Source organism: Rhagoletis pomonella, unplaced genomic scaffold (genome assembly GCF_013731165.1).
Source record: "Rhagoletis pomonella isolate Grant_MI unplaced genomic scaffold, Rhpom_1.0 Rhpom_scaffold_00752, whole genome shotgun sequence".
Lineage (NCBI taxonomy): Eukaryota > Metazoa > Arthropoda > Insecta > Diptera > Tephritidae > Rhagoletis > Rhagoletis pomonella.
The window spans coordinates 21,634-41,630 of record NW_023459306.1 but is presented as its reverse complement, the minus strand read 5'-3'; the positions used below and the strand labels follow the sequence as shown (position 1 = coordinate 41,630).

The window sequence follows — 19,997 nt, the reverse complement described above, 5'->3', positions numbered from 1 at the left end:
AATTTCAGTTTATTTGCGCGTATAAAATATTCATTTGGTTAGCGATAATATTTTCGTATTTAATGTCTTATTTTTTATTATGAACGCGCTTTCGTTGTTGCAGCGCTGGGTACTTAATCGTAACATGTACTTACATCTGTACATACATACATATGTATGAACATAATAATGCGTGTACTACTTGTACGCAAATAACCTTAAACTTCAACTCTGTTCATTAAGCTTTTTAAATTTTTGTACTTTTCCCCAGTTCCTAGGAAGTGCGCACTTTTTGCCCTGCCTGCACTTTGTTCGAGCCTAGAAAAATATACGAAAATGTTAAGACGCTAATTAATATTTTTATTAAAGCTTGATTCTTTTTTTTTAATTGTTTGTTCAGTTTTTGTTAAATTAATGAGCAAAATTTTATACTTGAAAATGGTTTATTTAAATGTAGCATAAATTTCTTTATTCAGTGACACCTTTGCAAGTGTGCCTACCTGGCTTCGTCTGCCATATGTACAATTTCCTACAACGCCACAGTACCTTAATACAAATACAAATACAAGTTTGTTTGGTAGCGAAATATTCAGCTTAGTCTGAAAGCGCGATTACATTACATTCCCCAACTAGTTGTTTCGAATAAATCATAAATGAAGCAATGAATCAGAGCTTTGAGCTCCGCTTAGCTATAAAATGTTCAGCTGGGCATTAAAAGGGTAGTAAGATAACAAATGACAACGACATACACTTAGAAGTAATGTTGATATTTTAAGTACAATTGTACTTTTTTCATTACTATTAGTTTTAAAAAGTACAAAAGTACAATTTACCGATTTTAAGTACAATTTCAAAACATCAAAAATACTTTTTGTACCAAACACTCAAATCTCTGCTAGCACTTTGATTCTTAATCCGTTTACATTTAAGTAAAGGGACATAATTATATTTCATATCTGGTTCAAAATGAAATGGCGAATTGTAATTTTGAATGTAAACAAGAGGGGCGTTATGGTAATATTCATTTATTTATTTTGAAAAAATTTAGTCATCTCATTTTATGTGATTTATTTTCATTAACGGATCTATCTACTGTATTAATTTTTATTATTGTCTTCTTCTTTGAATGTACTACCCTATTTATTTTTTTTTTTTTTTTTATGTATAGCTCATTGTCTGCCAAAAACTATAAACATAAATTAAAATTTCAAAGTTTTATCAAAATTTCCCACATTTTATTCAGAATTTGGGAAAATATTTTTGTAGAACATTAATTCTAGTATAATAATGTGCAAGTTTGAAGTATCTAAAAATAGCGTTTATTTTTGTATATATTTGTTCTTCTATATAACGAATTTTTTAATATTAAACAAAATATGGGAAATGCCATCAATTAAGAAAATCACATTTTCTAAATCATCTACTTATTTAGTCGTAACTATTTTTGGCAAAAACATTTGAAAATACACCATTCTGCACTGGAGGGAGGTTCTACATATAATATGTATCGCAGAATATCCAGCGTGAACCCGAATGCTACTGGAATAATGTAAATTCACTATAAAGTACTAATAAACTAAGCATTATTCTTGTTGAACAAGTTTTTGTTAAAGAATTTCTAAATTAAGTTTTATTATTAAATTATATTAATGATATTTTTTTTTTTTAATCTGTTCAACTCTGCCCAAACCTGCTCTGAACACATTCAAAGTAATTAAATACATATGTATAGTAAGGATGAAATGCAAATGGACTTATAATTTATTGTCAAATCTTAATACAATCAAAAAAAAATTTTTTTTTCTGAAATACTAGATAGCAACAGGCAAAAAGATGTTCCACAATAATAAACAAAAAAAGTCACAACAGAGGTGTACATATTTAGATAAATATTCATTGACTGTGAAGGCGAACGCACTGGTGCTTCTGCCCAAAAAACATTCGAGTAAGAATGATTAATTACCAACAGAAAATAATTAGAAATAATGTGAACAAAAAAAGTCCAATAAAAAGTGTGACTATTAGCAATGCGCAGAAAAAAAAAAACTAAAAAAAAAAGTCGTAATAAATAAATAGAAATAGAAATAAGAGTTTGTAAAAAAGCAAACAATTATTGGCATTTAGATTGGCTTTGTCACAACGAAGCCCATTTTTAGGCTATTATACGAGTATGTATACGTACATATGTACATTAGGATGGTCCAAAAATACATGCGGGGGGAAAAGCTTAAAATTTTAAGCTCTCATTATCTAGGATTTTTCTAAATGGAAAAAATACCAGCATTTTTTTGTAGTTTTACCGCAAATCCCATTAAAATTTCTATTTATTTTATATAAGCAAAACACACTTTTTCGTGGAAATGGTATAGAATTCTTGAAAATCAATATTTTTCGGGAGACTTCCAATAATAATACTCAATAGCTTATTGTAACATTTTTTAATACTGACGATTTTTTTTGGAAAACTCCATGGGCTTTGAAGGAGTTCTAAATATCATGTTTTTTAAAAGCAAAAAATACGGGTATTTTTTTATTACATTTAGAAAAATCCTGAAACTTTTTTTTATACCACCCTAATGTACATATATATATATACGTAGTCTGTACTATAGATTTATGAATCTTTATTTGCATTTAGAAGAAAAAATGTCGACATCGCCAGCAAGCGTGGACTCATTGGAGCCCAACGAATACCAGTCAAGCATTACCAAAGGCGACATTCAGCGGCAACAACAACAACGACAACAACGACAATAACAATCACTATAACCTGACCAATAGTCGCCGGCATATCAGATTAAGTTTGACTGCTAATGCGCAGCGCCGATGAGCTGTGACAATCAGGGAAAAGGAATAGCAATTCAATATAGTACATACATATGTATGTATGTATATAGTCAGTGGCGGATTTACCGTAAAGGCAACATAGGCAGGTGCCTAGGGCGTCGAAATTTGAGTTGCAACTTTTTTTTTCAAGTTAACTAATTTAGTATTTTTAAGATTATAACTTATCAAGTGAAAAAAGTTTGTTGATGATGGCTTTCTTTAAAAGTTTAAAAAACTTTACTTAAGGCAAATACCACTTTTTCATCTTAAATTGTAATAAAAGTATAGTAAATAATATAAATTTTAATCATACTATTTACTGCTAATTGTTCCAAAACTGGTACTTTTACCTCAAAATATTTTTATTATCGGAAAAAGGGCGGCAAATTCTGTATTGCCTAGGGGTGACAAATATTCAAATCCGCCACTGTATATAGTGACCACTAAAGGGTATAAAAAAAAATCAAGTAACGTTGTATGCTATTTGTGAAAGAAAAATACATATTCATATTCATTACTTTTTTTCGGCCGATATTTATTACAAAGTTGTTGGTGGCATCAATTGTAAGGTTCGCATGCACTCTTGGAATGATTTTATTTTATGTAAATTTTTAAATACAAACATATTTAAATATTCTATGATGCTATAGGCAAATTTATCAGATTCACGTATCAAGTCATTATGTAATAGTGTATGTCTGTATGTTTATAGGTGTGCAGCATTCTAACTTGTAGTAGTGAAAGACAAAAGTCATGTGTTTAAGAAAGCAAAAAGTGGGAAGATCAATGAGTTGCAGGCGCGACGATGAGTTTTAAAAGCTACGTGATTAGCATAAATTGAATCGATTTGGTGTTGATTGTTGTGGAATGTGCATGGAACTAAAGGAACAAAGGCAAGGCATTTGAGTAGATATTGGGAATTAAATAAATAACGCCACGTTTAAAATAATGGTGGTGACCCATCATTGAATCTTCCGAAGCCTCATTGAAAATGACAAATTTATACCAAATAAGCACAGATATATACATGTGTACATTAGGGTGCATCATTTTCCATTAAAAAAAAAAATCGGTAAAGTTTTTCCACCGATCCGGGCAAACCGATACAGTGCTACTTAGACCTTTGGCTCCGTCCAAATTGGGAAGGACCGCTCCGAATACCTGGAGAGAAACCTAAGCTTTAGACATGGCGATTCACTTTCGTGCGACGTTTTCCATCTGATGTTTGAAAGCGTAATAGGGCGCCCGTAAGGACATTGGAAGACCTGTCTGCAAGAGACAATTGGCAAAGTTGCTCTCGGCTTAAAACGACAGACGGTTATAAGACGAAATAAGAAGAAGATGAGCCAAATCGGACCATAAATACTAGTTTTTTCAAATATCTGGTTTCCGGCACCAGCAATCGCGTACAAAAAACTGTAGCTTATATCCAGATGACCGAAGGAAATATATATGTAGTACATAAAAGAAAATTTAACAAAGTCGATTGAGTAGATAAGGATTGTATATGTATTGTAAGAGTCGTCATATGTACATACATCAGACCCGCTACTCATAACAAAAGATTCAAGCATGACTGTAAGCAGGAAATCAAAATGAAAATTTTGTCAGACAACAATTGCGCAAATGAATTCACGATTCAAAAAAAAAATTACACACTAATAATGACACTTTGGAACATCAAAAATTAAAGTAATTTTAACTGTATCAAATGCCGCACTATCTTTGTTGCATAAGCTTTTATGCTTGGCTAGCCTACAGTCACTGCACTTTTCCGCAATTAAATTTTTTTTTTCTAACACCGAACGGCACATGCATTTTCGCTTTTCGATTAACTCGAGAGGCGCAAATTATTATCTACATAAAAATTTAATGCAACTCAAGAGGGGCGTTGCATTTTGTCGACAATTTGTGGCTCTACAAGTGTTTCCGAGCATTTCCTCAATTTGCGACGTAAACTTTTTTTTGCGCCATTATGGTTTAATATTTTGTGATTTGGTTATGAAACTTGTTTAATGAAAGTGTCAAATTGTTTTTGCCTAAATAAAAGCGGCAGTGAAAGTAAATAATCTGGCCACTTGTGTGGTCTGTTTCCGCCTTTCTTTCTTTTAATCGCCAAAAAAAAATGTACACAGTTTGTTTTTTTGCATTAAAGTGGGTGGGTCAAACTTCTTAGAATAAATTTGTGAGTGTTGGGTTCTAAGTGAAGAAGTGAATTTTAAAGTGCTCGGCGTGTAAAAGGGTAATGACTTGAAAATACGTACCTACATATACATATATAGGGTGATTGAAGGGTGATGCAGATCTTTGACAGTAATTTTTTGTGATATGTTAATATAAGTTTTTATTTTATTTTATTTTTTTCAGATAATTGGTACTCCAGGCTTTGCCAAGCTTAGGCATGCAGCTCAATTGAAAAACGTGTAAAAGTGATCCAAATGTTTTATGAAAAAATTATCATTCTGGAAGAAGTACATTCCGCGCATTGCGTGATTTTTCGGTCCACATAATCGGCCATCTGAGGCAACAACCAGCCGCTTGGTGCATAAATTCGAAGAAACTGTATCGGTACAAAACGTGACAAGACCCACGTGTCTTCGTACAGGTCCTTATTGCTATTTTGGCGCCGTATATTTAACAATTGCATCCTCGACTTGGACAATATATTCCACTTGACAAAGGCTCTATTGCGAACACAGTTCCCATGACGCATTACTTATTTCACGAAACAACGGAGTCAAATGGCCGCCGAAATCTTGCAATTCGACACCATTGGACTTCTCTCACGGGGCTACGTGAAAAAACATGGTCTTTGCTAATAAGCCCAAGGCGATTACTGAGCGGAAGAATGAAATCATATGCTGCCCGAAATATGCCAAAAAGTCATGGAAATTTTGAAAATGCGCATCCTGTGTTGCCAGAGGAGTAGTCGTGGTGTGTATTTAACGGATATTGTATTTCATACATACAAAATGCTATTTTGACAAATTTTTTTTTTTGGGTTTTATTTATATCAGAACAGCTGCGTTCTTATTAAATCACCCTGTAGATATATTCGTATGTTCTATTTTCGATTCAAGCGCACTCGGCTCCACCGCACACTCCACGGAAATTTCCACAGATTTGCTCTATCAACAAACAACATTAATTATGCATGTAAATTTAAATTTCTATAGATTTATGGTAATCATAATTTTTGTTTGGTTTTTGTTTCGCTTTTTCTTTGTTTGTTTGGTAAGCCTACAAACTCGCCGGAAATTAAGTACGAATGCGAAAAAAATTGTTATTGAGCAGGTACGTAATTGCTGATAAATTTTACGTGACTATTGAGGGTCACTTTTTGCTTGATGTAATCCTAAATCTGAGCCTAGACGGGCAAACTACTTGATCCAACTGTGAAGTCATTCAATTGACGCTGGTTTCAATCGACCCAATCACTTTTTTTTTAGTGAAATCCAAATCTGAGCTTAGCTTACGACTCGAAAGGTCTATCGTGAATCGTCTCTAGTGTTAAAAAAATGGTTGGAAATACACGTAAGGCCTTTCTTTCCTTAACAAACGGAAAAACCCACAAACGTAAAAACCAAGCTAATAGTTAAAGACGGTAGTCCAATCACTGGGATCAAGTGAGAAATCATATCACCTATGAGCATTTAGTTAACGTTCTGTGCGATAGAAGGCAAGAAGACTAAGTCCATGGAATGGACCAAGTGAGTTTTCATTTTTTATTGGTCTTAAGTAGTACGGCGCAAAATATATAGAGAAGGACGTTACAAACAAACGTGAAGCGAGCTGTCAACTCAAAGACTATTCATAGCATTGAGGTACCTGGCTTCTTTGGCATAGATTTGAACGACCTAAAATTCATGAATTTGAAGGAGCGATGATGTGTCCTCTATGTCAATGACATGACTGACGCAATGCTTAATCAAAATTGGCCAAGATGATCCAGGACACTAGCCCACTGATTGATTGATTGGGTCTAGCCTAAATGAGGTTCCTAGACAACCAATCATGCTTTATCAAATAATTGACCGTTTAGGGCCTCCTTAACCGAATCTGCCTTATAAACATAAAAATGTTAGAGTTAGCAGCTAATAAAAACGAATAATGTAAACTAGTAATTGTATTTAAGTACTACATATTGCATAAAGTGTTTTATGATTTAACTTACTCATTATTTAGAAATAAATACATCAAGAGCTGACCTATAAAGAGATAAAAGAAGAAATTATTTGTTATCAACTATAAAATTAATTGTGGTAGTAAAAGATATGTAAGTAAGTAGAAGTAATAGACTCGACTCGGATAATTAGAAGTTGGTGTTGGTGGTGTTTTCCAGTTTTTTTTTGCGAAAATGCAATTGCGCACAGAGTAACGTAGTCCTCATAATATTAACATCTAAATTTTGTATTTTTCTATATATGAAAATTTTAATTTTTTAAAAAATTGCAAAAATTCAACAAAATGTGACACAAAATCTGATAAATTTTACAACACATTTTTTGCAGTTATTCATATGAATTCATAAACTCGCTTATAGCTGCTCAAAGTAAAAATTTTGCCGAGATTTTGTCATTTAAAAAATATTTTTTTTTTTTAATCTTCATGGATGTCTTTTTCTTATACATAGAACAACAAAGGGGTGTCCATGATATTGATATTTTAAGGACCACCCTAATACAGAGAGGATATTTTTCCCCTTTGGTTTGTTTAGTATTTATACGTATGCCCGTCTGCGTCTAGTGCCTACTGGTAGTGACTCCTGAAGGCATTTTCGGATATCGAGTAGCTTCTAGAGCTACTAAACCTTATTCGTATCTCTTGCCAGACGGCCAGTAGTGGGAAAAAGAGAAAAACTTCAACCTCATCAACTCTAAAATTTGCTATCCTCAAAAAAATCCACAAGAGTTACAACTACCGTCACAACAAGAGCTACGTCAATGTCGAGAACTCTTACGGCGCAAAAAGCTCACAAGAATGGCACGGAGCAGGTGTAAACGAACAAAGGAAATATTTATACCAAAGAATTCTCCGAGTGTATTTAGAGGTCTCGGAAATAGTGTAATGGCATGCAGCTCGATTTAAAGCGCAGAGTTTACCCGCCCCATGCCATCGAAATGGAACTTTACGGGTTACATACCTCTACTCCGACACCATTATCGGTCGAGTAGTCAGATGTGGCTATATTTCCGGTGTTTTGGTTGTGAATTTTCCCAGGAGGCCCTATTCTATAAGCATGTTTTTCTAGCTGCCAGCGACAGTTGATAGTCCCTACAATCCTAAGTACATCTAGCATTGACCTACATACACAGCAGATCTGCTATTCTTTTTCTATTATAGTCAGGCCAAAGCTCATGTGCTTTATTTCAAGTTTGGATCTGTAAACACCTTCTCCTTGCTAGTTTCACTGTGTATTTGTCTGAGGGGTATCCCAGTCAGTGTAGCTACATATGACTTCCTTATCATCAGCTCGGCCCCATCTCTATTCCCTTCTGAATGGAAACCGCACAAGTACATTCAAGCCAAAACCCTGGATTGATGCGATGTAGTGCGTGGTTTTATTTTCTATCAGACCAAGACTTAAGATTGAGCTTTGGCTAAAGGTCTCCATTTTCCACAGCCCCGACTCCCAGAGACTTAATGCTGAGTATATCGCGATTTCGTTTAGGTTAAGATCAAACGGAATCATATTGATGACGACATTCAGTGCTTCTGAGGGGCAGGATCCCAATGATTCAGTAACTCCCGAACATGTCGATCTTTGTATTATACGGTCTATGTACTTAAAGCTGGTCACAGTACTTGGACGCCGTAGGTAAGGATCGGTCTTATGATAGCGGTGTACATCCACATCACAAGTCTCGGTTTTAAAATTCCAGTTTCTACTGAATATCCTTTAACAAATGAAGTAAGTGATGCTTGTAAGCCCTCTCTTAACATTTTTCAACGTTAAGTTTCCAGTACCATTTAGTCTCTAGGATGATCCTCAGTTATTTTACATTGGATAATAGGACATGGTCTTTCCGCCTATGGATGGTCTAAATTTGGGTACCTTATTTCTATTTGAAAACAGTAATAGCTCGGTTTTACATGAGTTAACGTTAAGGCCACTATATTTAGTCCACGTGTGTGGTTTACCCAGTTCCTTCTCTAGGATTTCATTTACAGTAGAAAGAAAAGGGAGAGTACACCACGTACATCTGCTCACATATCTGGTTACTAGCTTATCCAACTACTACTACACCGCCGCCCACACCAACGTCATGCAAAGCTGACTCCGTCGATTTTCCTTTAGTGTAATCATGTCGATGCCGATCTCAGGAAGGTAATACGCACACTAGTTGAATTTAGGAATTTATCGCTGATTACCAGCAACAATAAATTAATCACGCAAAAAAAAAAGTTTAAACTTACATAGAAGTAACGAAATTTCTCGAGTCAAAGTGAGAGTCTTTCACTTTCAGCGGTTGCAACAAAAATAATAATAGTGAAAACTAATTGCTGGATATCTATGAGACTTGACTGATAGCAATCAAAAAAAACAAGACGCAAGCCAAGGCGGTAAAAGACATACGGCGTTTTCTTTTCTACAAAAAATGTGGCCTTTTCATTGCTCTCTCCTTAGTATTTGTGCGTTTGAGGGAATGGAAAATGCAATTATTTTTTTTCGGTAGAAAAGAAAACGCCAATAGTTGCTGTAGAATTTATTTAGAAATGAACTCATAAGACTTGCTGTGTCAACAGATCAACAAACGAGCGCATTGTCAGTGGCTAAGTATTTATTTAAGCTGAAAAATGAAAACAAAATTAATTTCTATTTCTTACTTTGCAGTTAACTTTAAGAAACAAAATACAAACAAAAACGGTGCGCGTCAAAGTGAAAAAATATAAAGAAAAAACAAGATATGTAATGTAAGCCGTTGTGCAGCAAAGGAGAATTAAGTTCAAAGCTTTAGCAGAAGAGCAAACAAGTTAATGAGTAGTAGCTCCAAAACCGGGTGAACTTTTTTGTATGTAAGTAAACAGTAACAGTAATGCGTGAGAAAGTCTTTTAGAGAAGCACATACGTAAGTGAAAAGTTTGGAGATTATACATACATTTAGCTTTTTTTTATAGATCAAATAACCCTGCAAACCATTTTTTCAGAGTATTCTGCATTGTCAAGAAATTTTAAAGAATTCGTTAAGATTTAATTCGATTTTTTGCCGAATTTTCTAAAATGAAATAAATTACGCACACTTCCATTCTTTTACGAAATTTCGGAAGAAAATCTGTGAAGCAATGAAAATAATGGTGCTATGTGAAGAATATCTTTCAGAATTTTTACAGAATTTTCTTTATTTTTCGTACAGAAATTTCTTTACGAGTTCGTGTCAACCACTTCATATAATTTTCTTTGAAAATTCGTAAAAAATCGTTACAGAAATGAGATACTCCTAACGATTTCCTTAAGATTTCGGGAACTTTGGTTTGCAGGGAAGAAATTAGTGTAAAACAAATATAAAAGTTATGAAAAAAGGTAAACAAAGTGCAATAAAAAATAAAAGAACAAAAGAAATTAAAGCAAAAGAAAAATATTGTAGATACTTCAACTAAGCTCCTAAAAAGCAGACACGCTAATAATTATGAAACAAGCATAATAATGATAACAATCTTGAAGAACGGAAAGAGTGCGAAGAAGCTGAAGTGAAACCACAAATACCCCAACCACAGTGCAACCTGAAGCCAAAGTCAAAGAATAATGCAACAGATTTGAAGGTATGTATGTATGTATGTATGTATAATCGTATCTACATATGTATGTTGGTCTAGAACTTGCGCACAAACAAAGCTGGAATGTGAGGTGAGCCATGAAAAATAGGATAAAAATACTTAATATGCCAACAACAATAATAAAAAATCAACAAAAAAATATAAACAATAAGAACAACAAAGCAAGCTTAAAGGCGAAGCCATAGAAAGAGTAATTCAAAAGAATAGGGGCAATTGCCAAGCAGTCAAAAGGCCCGAACAAACGAACGCATCAACGATGAGTAGACACACTTGTGAATGTCTCGATCTGCGCGCCACTTGAGCAGGTGATGGCGCTCAATGACTACACTACCTACATATTAGGGATGTTTCGAATAACATAAAAAATAAAATTTTTAGGAATAACATTAAAAAATTTATAATCAGCAATGAGCAATTGCTCACTCAAATATTTGAGGGCCAGATCTGTCAATTTGTCGTATTTTAGTTTAGTTCTCCACCAATCGAGAAGACTTTCACCGAGATGAGCTCGTTCTTTCGTTAAGATAGGCCTTCAATTGAGCTTTAATTTCAAATTTTTAATGTCTCCAGATTCTACATCCGAGCCTTCACTTTCGCTGTAGAAATCTAAAATTATTTCTAGGTTGCTTATAAGACTTTTAGCAGTACTTGTTGAAGGCCCATCAATGTTGCTTGATATACTACTTAACCGTTTAGCGCCTGGAGCTAAAATCCGGTTATTGTCCGCACCCTGGTTAGGCAGACTTAGAGCCATTTCAACAACAGTAGAGTGGACTCTCTGCCCATGTACACATTCGCGGCACATTCGTATCATTTGATTCGAATGCGAATGTCGAATGCGAATGTGTAAAATGATGCGAATCATTCGCATAACGAATGCAAATATTCGCAACATCCCTGCTACATATGTATATATGTACATACAATAGTTGCAGATACGATGAGCTATGCGGCGGTGCAACCCTGCCGGAAATATGTGAACTACGAGCATTTGCCCGCGGCCCTGCCCTCGTGATATACGGTTATCGTTATGCCATCAAACGTTGCTGATCATTTTGATGCTGCTATCTTATTCAAGCCAGTGTCAATATTTGCCTTTCCTCTCTTATAAAATGCATTCGAAAAAATTTTTTGTAAATATGTAGGATTCCTCGACCAAATCAATTAACTAAGTTAAATTTGATTTTAAATGAGGCGGCAAGCAATCTTCTTCGAAAATATTTTGGAGAAAAAAATGTCTTTAACTTTTTTCATTTGACTGTCGCATGTTACATTTAATCTCTCGTTTAATTGAACTGGAACTTTTAAACCGCAGTTCACTGCGAAAATGTTTCATTTTTCAATAAAGCTCTATCTTCAAATATATTTTAGAAAGACACCCATATTGAAATATTTCATTTAACTTATAAATTTAACTGATTTCAAATTTCTAAAACGTTGCAGATATATTCAAATATACTTTAAAAACAAAGCTTACTACATTTGCCACCTATAAAAATATTTTACTTCATTTGTTAATTAAATTCACTTTGAATTTTTAAACAGAAGGCAACGCTTTTCCACAATATTTTTGAAATAAAGCTTTCTAAAAACGCCTATGTATGATTCCCATATTAAAATATTTCGTATCATTTACTATGTAATTGAATTTGTTTTGAATTGGTATACAGGTGGCGACCCTCTTCAAAAATATTTTCGAATAAATATCTTTTTAAACCTCTCTCGTTTGACATCGCTATTAAAATATTTAATTTAACTTGTTAGTTTGTTTTATTCTGAATTATGATGCATTTCATTAAAATATAAGTCCATACATCGTTTTATGCAACAAGGAATTCACTTCTCAACAGCCACGCAGTTTGCTGCGATAATACTATAGCCAATGTCCCATAGAAATTTGACTAGATAATCCTTAGAGGCGACCGAAAGGGAAGTGAGCAGGACGCTGATTGCCTCCTTTTTATTTGAGTATATTTTAACTTCCCTTAGCGCTAAAGCGTTTATCAGGAGCCAAGGCTGGCAGCCGCATTACCTGCGATACAAACGCTATGCTAAGCCAGGCTTTGCGTCGTCCTAAGTGCACATGCTTGAGCTTTCTGTGTAGCGTAGTCTTCTTCAATTTGGTATGCGGACAAATCGTTGTTGTGCATTGTGCCATCTTCAGAGTCATTTTTTGTTCGTAGGTTTGGCATACTGATACTGCCCCCTTGCCGATGAGGCATTTTCGGAGCTAGTTTCAGAAATGAGTAGTAATTGGTAAATATCCAAACCTGTTTTCAGCGCAAGCATATTATTCGTGAAAGATCTAAGGGCGCAGCATAAATATTATTTCCATGCATGGGCGACATCGTGTATACGAACACGAGGCGCTATTCCGAGGATACTGCGACAACATTAACGGTGTCAAGGACTGTAGACAACCGCAAGTCTCTTGTATAAATAATGAACGCGTACGTAACAAGACTATCTTGACTTAATGCCACCTACTTTTTTCCTACAGGGTAGCTTCCAGCACATATTCACTTAGGCACACCCCTCAAGAAAAATATAGAAAGTTTCCATTTGGAAGTAACGTAGAAATATTCCTCTTCATTGCTTATGGAAATAAAGCAGAAGTTTTGAATGAATATTGTTTCCTTTTCGCTTCTTAAGAAAGGAAGTTTACCGAAGAACTTTTTGGAAAAAGTTAGCACGAAAGTTTCTCACTTATGACATGGTACGTTAAACTTGAAATCAACAGTCCAATAAAAGTGAATGTTTCCATATTTCCTTGAAGGAATGTTTCCCTTTCCTAGTTGGATAAGAGCGTGCGCACACACTCACATACATTTACAAATGTACTGGCATATTTCAGATTTAATGCACAAGCTTATCTTTTTTATCCTCCATAGCATCTCAAGGAATCTAAAGTAGCGAAGAAGTGCACCTAGCATGTAGTAAATAAATTTCGGTTTGTTGCTTTTTTAGTGTGAAATCTTTTTTATATAAAATTTAATTTTTTAATGTTATTTCTTTTTCACTACAACCATTTTATTTTTCACTTTTTTATGTCATGGTAGTAATTTTTTCTTTGCGTTCTCATTTTTTGTTGCTTGGCCTTTTCAATTGCCTTGCATTTTTGTAGGTAGGTACGTACATTCATAGTGGAAGAAGCATCTTTCCGTTGGCCACTTTATTCTTGCTTTTTGCACAGCACGCCGGCTTCCTTTGTTGTCTGACAATGAGTCTGTCGAAGTGGGAAAAAAGCGTTGCTGTTAATTGCCATAAACAGGTTAGTAAGCAAGACATACTTGTTTTCGCCATGTTTACAAGCGATACCAATTGCAATATACACATATACAAGTACATACATACAGACACACGTGTGTACATATTTACTCTTATGTTTACTTTGTAGTTTTAATTCTTTATTATTTGTTTTTAAGTTTCTTAATTTTCTCGCATGCTATTATTTTAATAGGCACAAACAAGAAGTAAAAGTGGTTGGCCATGTGGAGAATTTTGCCAAGTTAAAAAAAAAAAAATAAACGAATTTGAATTCGGCACAGATCTTTTGAACAAAGTAGTGAGAGTATATGTAGTTCATTTTTTAACAAAACTCTTGGAAATGCCTTTAATACGGGATGTATATACATTAGGGTGGTCCTTAAATGTAGTGAGCAAATTTTTACATCGGATTTCCTAAGCCTCAACCCTTACGTCAATGCTACTATAGTCGAAGATATCACATATAAATTTTGGTCCCGATTGAAGTCGGTTAAGACGCGTCGCACAGGGGTCAAAATTCAGATTACCCTATGACGACGTTTTAGCCGACTTTAATCGGAACTAAAATTTTTATGTGATATCCTCGACTTTAGTATTTAGTATCGATTTTGGGCATTAAATGAAAAAAATATATTTATAATTTTTGAGTCCTTAGAGGCATCTGAACTATGACCCTGTGCGACATGCCATAATCGACTCCAATTGGGACGAAAATTTATATGTGATATCTTCGACTATGGTAGTATCGATTTTGGGTATTAGATGAAAGAAAAAATTAATTTTAATATTTTGAGTATCCATAGAGGAATCTGAACTATGCCCCCTGTGCGACACGCCCCAAACCGTCTCCGATTGGGATGCAAATTTATATGTGATATCTATGACAGTGGTGTTACCGATTGAAGGGGGAGACTGAACAAAATCGGTCATTCGATTTTTAAGGACGACCCTAATATACATACATAGTATTCTACCTAGTGATCAGACAAAGATAAACACCCAAACGGTCGAAAACGAATGCAGTTGCCACTGATGCATTGCTAAAGTGCTAACTTAAAATATAGGAAAAAAATAATTAGGGAGTTACCACCCGTTTGAAAATTGCAGTTTAACTGAATTGATAAGATAAGGTAAACATTGTAATATGGCTGTCAAAAAAAAAGAGGTTAAAGAAGGCTAACAGTCGAAATTTTTTTTGTGGAAGGCTGCCACTTGACGAAAATTTTAATTTGTTTTAATTTGATAAGATAAATTAAATATTGCAATATGGGTATTAAACTAAAGAGGTTTAGGAAAGTTTACTGCTAAGTATATTTTTGAGGAGGATTGCCACCTGTTTGAAAAATTTTATTTAATTACTAAATTGCTAAAATAAATGGAATATTACAATACGGGTACCAAACTAAGGATTTAGGAAAGTTTACTGCCGAAAATATTTTTGTAGCGGGTTGCCACCTATTTGAAAAATTTTATTCAGTTAAATTTATAACATAAGGTAAATGATGAAATAAAAAACCTTTGAAAAAAGTGCAAGATTTGTAGAGTATAAATTAAATTTCCAGGATTAAGTACCTTCGAAAATATATTAACTAACACCCTCATTAATAAAAAATAAAGTATATTTTATAAATCAAAGACTTGTTTGAAAATCGCACTTCATAAAGCTCCTCAAATCTATTTCAATTTTACAACGCTTTTTTTATGAATGAAGACATACAAGTAACAACACAAAAATACTTTTAAGGCAGATAAGCACGCCAGGTATTTGCTTGTTCTGAATAAAAAGCTTGCAATTGCATTGACAAATTCTTGGGCACATTTTAAGCTTTGAAACTTTTATTCACACATCGCCAACTTCAAAAGAGGCATAACTCAAAAATCAGATCCGACAATATAACTGCTAGTGGATGGTACTGATTCAACGGAAATTATACAAATACTAGCAGTAAATTTCTAGTTAGATAATATAATCATGAAGAAAAAAGATATTTGCATTGATTGAAGATAAACCCTACGAATTGATTTATGCAAAAAAGCTATTTGAATTTTTTTGAGTTGTGCCCCTTTTGAAGATGGTGTGCGATATGTGGTTTCTGTTATGGATCGCACCATATTTTATACGAAAATTATTAAAAATAAATAAATACACTAAGTTGCAAACAATATTTATTATTTTAAACTTCGCATCTTTGTTTTTTGTCCATAAGTGTACCTACACTGAAGAATTTTACACGTATTTATTTTATGATAACTACTATGTACATAAGCAGGGAACGGATTTTTAGGACTTAAAAACCTATAAAAAAGGCAAAATAAAGTAACGAAATAGGCTGGAAAAGGCAAAATAAAATAGCGAAAAAGGCGGGAAAAGGCACTAGGTATTGGAAAAAAGGCAAAAAAAGGCAAAACAAAATAGCGAAAAAGGCAGGAAAAGGCAAAAAAAAGGTATTGCAAAAAAAGCAAAATAAGGCACTAAAAAAGACAGAAAATAAGAAGAACAATGAAAAAATACATTTATTTTAGAAATGTTTTATTACAAGTAAAAAGAGAAAAACTATGAACTATGAAAAATTTCTACTTTGAATCTTTGACCATTTTATCCTTTTGAGTTTCTAGCTCATACAACTTTAATCTGTATAGTTGTAGTAACATTGAACCACAAGATGCATTTTGAAGTTTTCTGGCAGCATTTTCATTCGATTTTCGCGAAGAAAAGCTTTGAATGTACTAAATGTGCGCTCGACGTAAGTTGATACAAGTGGAGTCCAATTTAAATATGGAAGGTTTGAAACGTTCATATTATCAGGAATAAGGGCGTTTTCCTCGCCCTTTACAATTTTATCCACACCCCTTATTGTCTCCAAGCCTACGTTAGCTGAGAAAACGGCTTTGAATTTTTTCAACACCAATTTGGCAAGAGGTCCCCGCGCTTCTATAAGCCGCATGGGCATGAGTATATTTTTTAATTAAAAAAAAAAAATGTAAATGCTATAATCACTTTTTTAAAGGTAGAAAAGGCAAAAAACGGCAAAAATCTTAAAAAAGGCAAAAAAAGGCAAATATCTTAAAAAAGGCAACATCAAATGTGTGTATATGGAATCAGGGAAAGCTAAATCGTGGACATTCTTAATCGAATATACTCTATCTAATATCTAATATCTATTTCCATAAAATTCGATCCCTGTACATAAGTATTCGGTCATATAAAGAGTCTTTGGGAATTTTCGGACACATTTTTGAAATAAATTGTCTTTATTGAAAATCAATTTTAATGAAGTACATACATATTGGGCATTAATGTCTACATATCGCACACGATCTTCAAAAGTGACACAACTCAAATTTTGGCATTTTTGAAATTATGCACTAAAAATGTACACAGAGCTTTTATTTGCTTTTCAGCAAAATCTGGAGCAAATTTTTGTTATAATTTGTTGGAAAAACCTATGTAAGACCCATGTATGACTAGCATGTGCTAAGAAATAGTTTGTCGCATTTTCTGACGAACGTGCAATTTTGAGTTGTTTCACCTTTGAAGATCGTTTGCGATAAGGCCTCTTGCAATTTCTTTTGCTCTCTTGGAAATTTTTTTTTTGCTCTTCAGTCGGCCAATTTTTCTCAGTTTTGCAGAGACCGAAATAAATGAAAATCAGACCGTGCACCCCCCGGGCTATACGTTAGATGCATAAAAACTTCCCAGCCAAATTCCGTCAATTTGTTCCGAGTCATCAAAGATGTGGTCGACCTGGCAATGCCATAATGGAATACAACCACTTCTCTGTTGGCCAATTCTGGTCGCTCCTTTTTGATTGCTTCGTTCAAACGGCGCAGAGAAGAAGCCCGAAAACCCTGCCAAAGGCGCTCCGCACATTAAACGTCTAATCATAGTAGAGCAGTCGTTTCGGCATTCTAAAGTATGAAGCTTTCATTTCAATGAAACTCTGTATATTAGAATTCATAATCATATTTTCGCATTGGCTCAAACATTTTTTAATCATAAAAGCTTTGACGGCGGTCAAAAGTTGCGGTCTCTTTCAATTCTGGCTCTCTATGGTTTTACTGTATGGAAATAATACTAAAATCGGAAGTATCAAATTTTTTGCCTGCCCGTTAAAACCAAAAATGCCTATCTAAATATTGGTATTTTAATCACAGGCCTTTTTGGATGGTGAAAACAACCAATTTTTATATTTAAAACATTTTTACTGGTCTTAATTTTTCTAAACCATAATTATTTTTTGAAATATGGAATTCAGAACCCAATGAAGGTCAGTAGAACGCCAGCAAAAAAAAAAACAAAATTGCTTATTATCTACCAACGTTTATTATAAGTAATAATTAGCTTTTAAAAACAGTTAGTAAACAACACATTGAAATGTTGAACAAAATTAAATTTTATGCGCATTGAGAATGTATACATACATACATATGTATGTACTAGGGATGTTGCGAATGTGGAATTTTAGACATCCGCGGGTGCCAATGTCAAGTAATTTTAAGAAATAATTTAGGTGAGTAAATTTTGTGATTTAGTTAAATAAAAAAATGGAAAAGTTAGTCATTTTTAGCTCAACTTTTTCAAATTTCATTTGATTTTTATTTCGCTGCATGCAAATTTTGACAATTATCAAAAAATCAAAATGAATGTTGTTTTTGAGCGCACAGAGGAGTCTTTGCATAGTAAAACTGGTCAAAATTATTTGGTGTGTTTTTCTGCTAAGTGGTTATCTTTTAACGCGCAAATAGTCGATTCTCCTTATAGCTAGACCATGAACATTTCCGCTGGAAATACCTATTGAATGATCTTTCTCTTTGATTTTAAATTACAAAAGAAGGGGAGTAGGGGGACAATTTTAACGTAGCATCTCCACAGGCAAAAATTATTGGCTACAATTTGTCATTTTGTTTGCCAGATATACATACGTTTTATATGAGTACACTTGCACAATATTCGCATTCGCAAAAACTCCGCATTGATATTGCGAATGCGAAAGCGAATGCGAATGTTAAAATTAATGCGGAAGCTCCGCGGTTGCGAATGCGAATATTCGCAATAACCCTCGTATGTATATTACTTCGTACCAGAAAAAGTTCGCCGTTCCCATTTGTATATAAGGAATTTTTGCAAGACAATTTTTTACATTTTTCCTCATATCTTCGGCTTTTTCGTCTCAAAATTCATTGACTACAAGTACCCCGTTCTAATATCCAACCCTCAGATCTCAGTACTCATCACCTTAACGTGCCACCCTACTGTCTGTAAATTAAGGCTAACAAAAAATCATTAAACTTTTGCTAAAAAAGTAAATAATTCGACTATTCCAGTAGAACCAAAGTAGAACTATTTAAAAAAAAATTATCGGTCAAAATAAATTAAATTACTTTTCGGAACTGAATCGCAAAAATGTTTTAGGGTCAGGTGTGTAAGGCGAACTTTAATTTGTTTGTTTGTTTGTGCGGTGGTACGATTTAATGCACATTCAACATACATACATATCGAAATATTTACGCAAAAAACAGCTGTACATACATATAATATATGAGTATACGTATGTATGCATGTAGAACATCAGCAAAAACTTAATGGGCTGAAATACCAGGCAATTAGCAAAATTATACACCATTAAGAAAATCAATACAGTTATTATAAAATAAAAATAACAAATGCTTAATTAAGATGCATACATACATACATATGTGGAAAATGAAATATGTACATACATATGTATGTATCTACTTATTTGAGTGCTAACGCTTTAAGTTAAATAATTTAAAATTCAAATACATACACATCAGTAAAAAAGAAAGCAAACAGTTAAGATAATTCTACTAATTTGCTAATGCTAGTTAAAAATAAGCAAATGCAGAATAAGTAAAAACTTTTCTAAAACATCAAAAAAAAAATAAATGTAATTTTGTACCTTAATCTATCTTCATAAAGCTTGATATGTATGGAAAAAGTAAATTTGGAACCAAAAAGGGCCACTGCAAGAAAAATTTTGATTGAGTATAAATTAAAATTTATATAAGTTATGTAATGGCATGCGTATAATGTCTGGGATGCATGTTAAATATGTATGTATGTATATGTGAGACATGCTTTCTGAACCCTAACCTTACGTGCCCATTTCTCTTTTAACCCTTTCAGT

The 19,997-nt window shown here is 33.7% G+C and overlaps 1 long non-coding RNA gene across 1 annotated transcript in view; it reads right to left on the bottom strand.

Moving 5' to 3' along the window:
• Window positions 1-7,049, bottom strand: part of LOC118751519 — a 28,711-nt gene extending 21,662 nt beyond the window's left edge. Inside the window, exon 1 of the long non-coding RNA XR_004994538.1 lies at window positions 6,980-7,049. This is a non-coding gene — a long non-coding RNA (uncharacterized LOC118751519). The remainder of the gene's footprint in view (window positions 1-6,979) is intronic.
• Window positions 7,050-19,997: the final 12,948 nt, after the last annotated feature.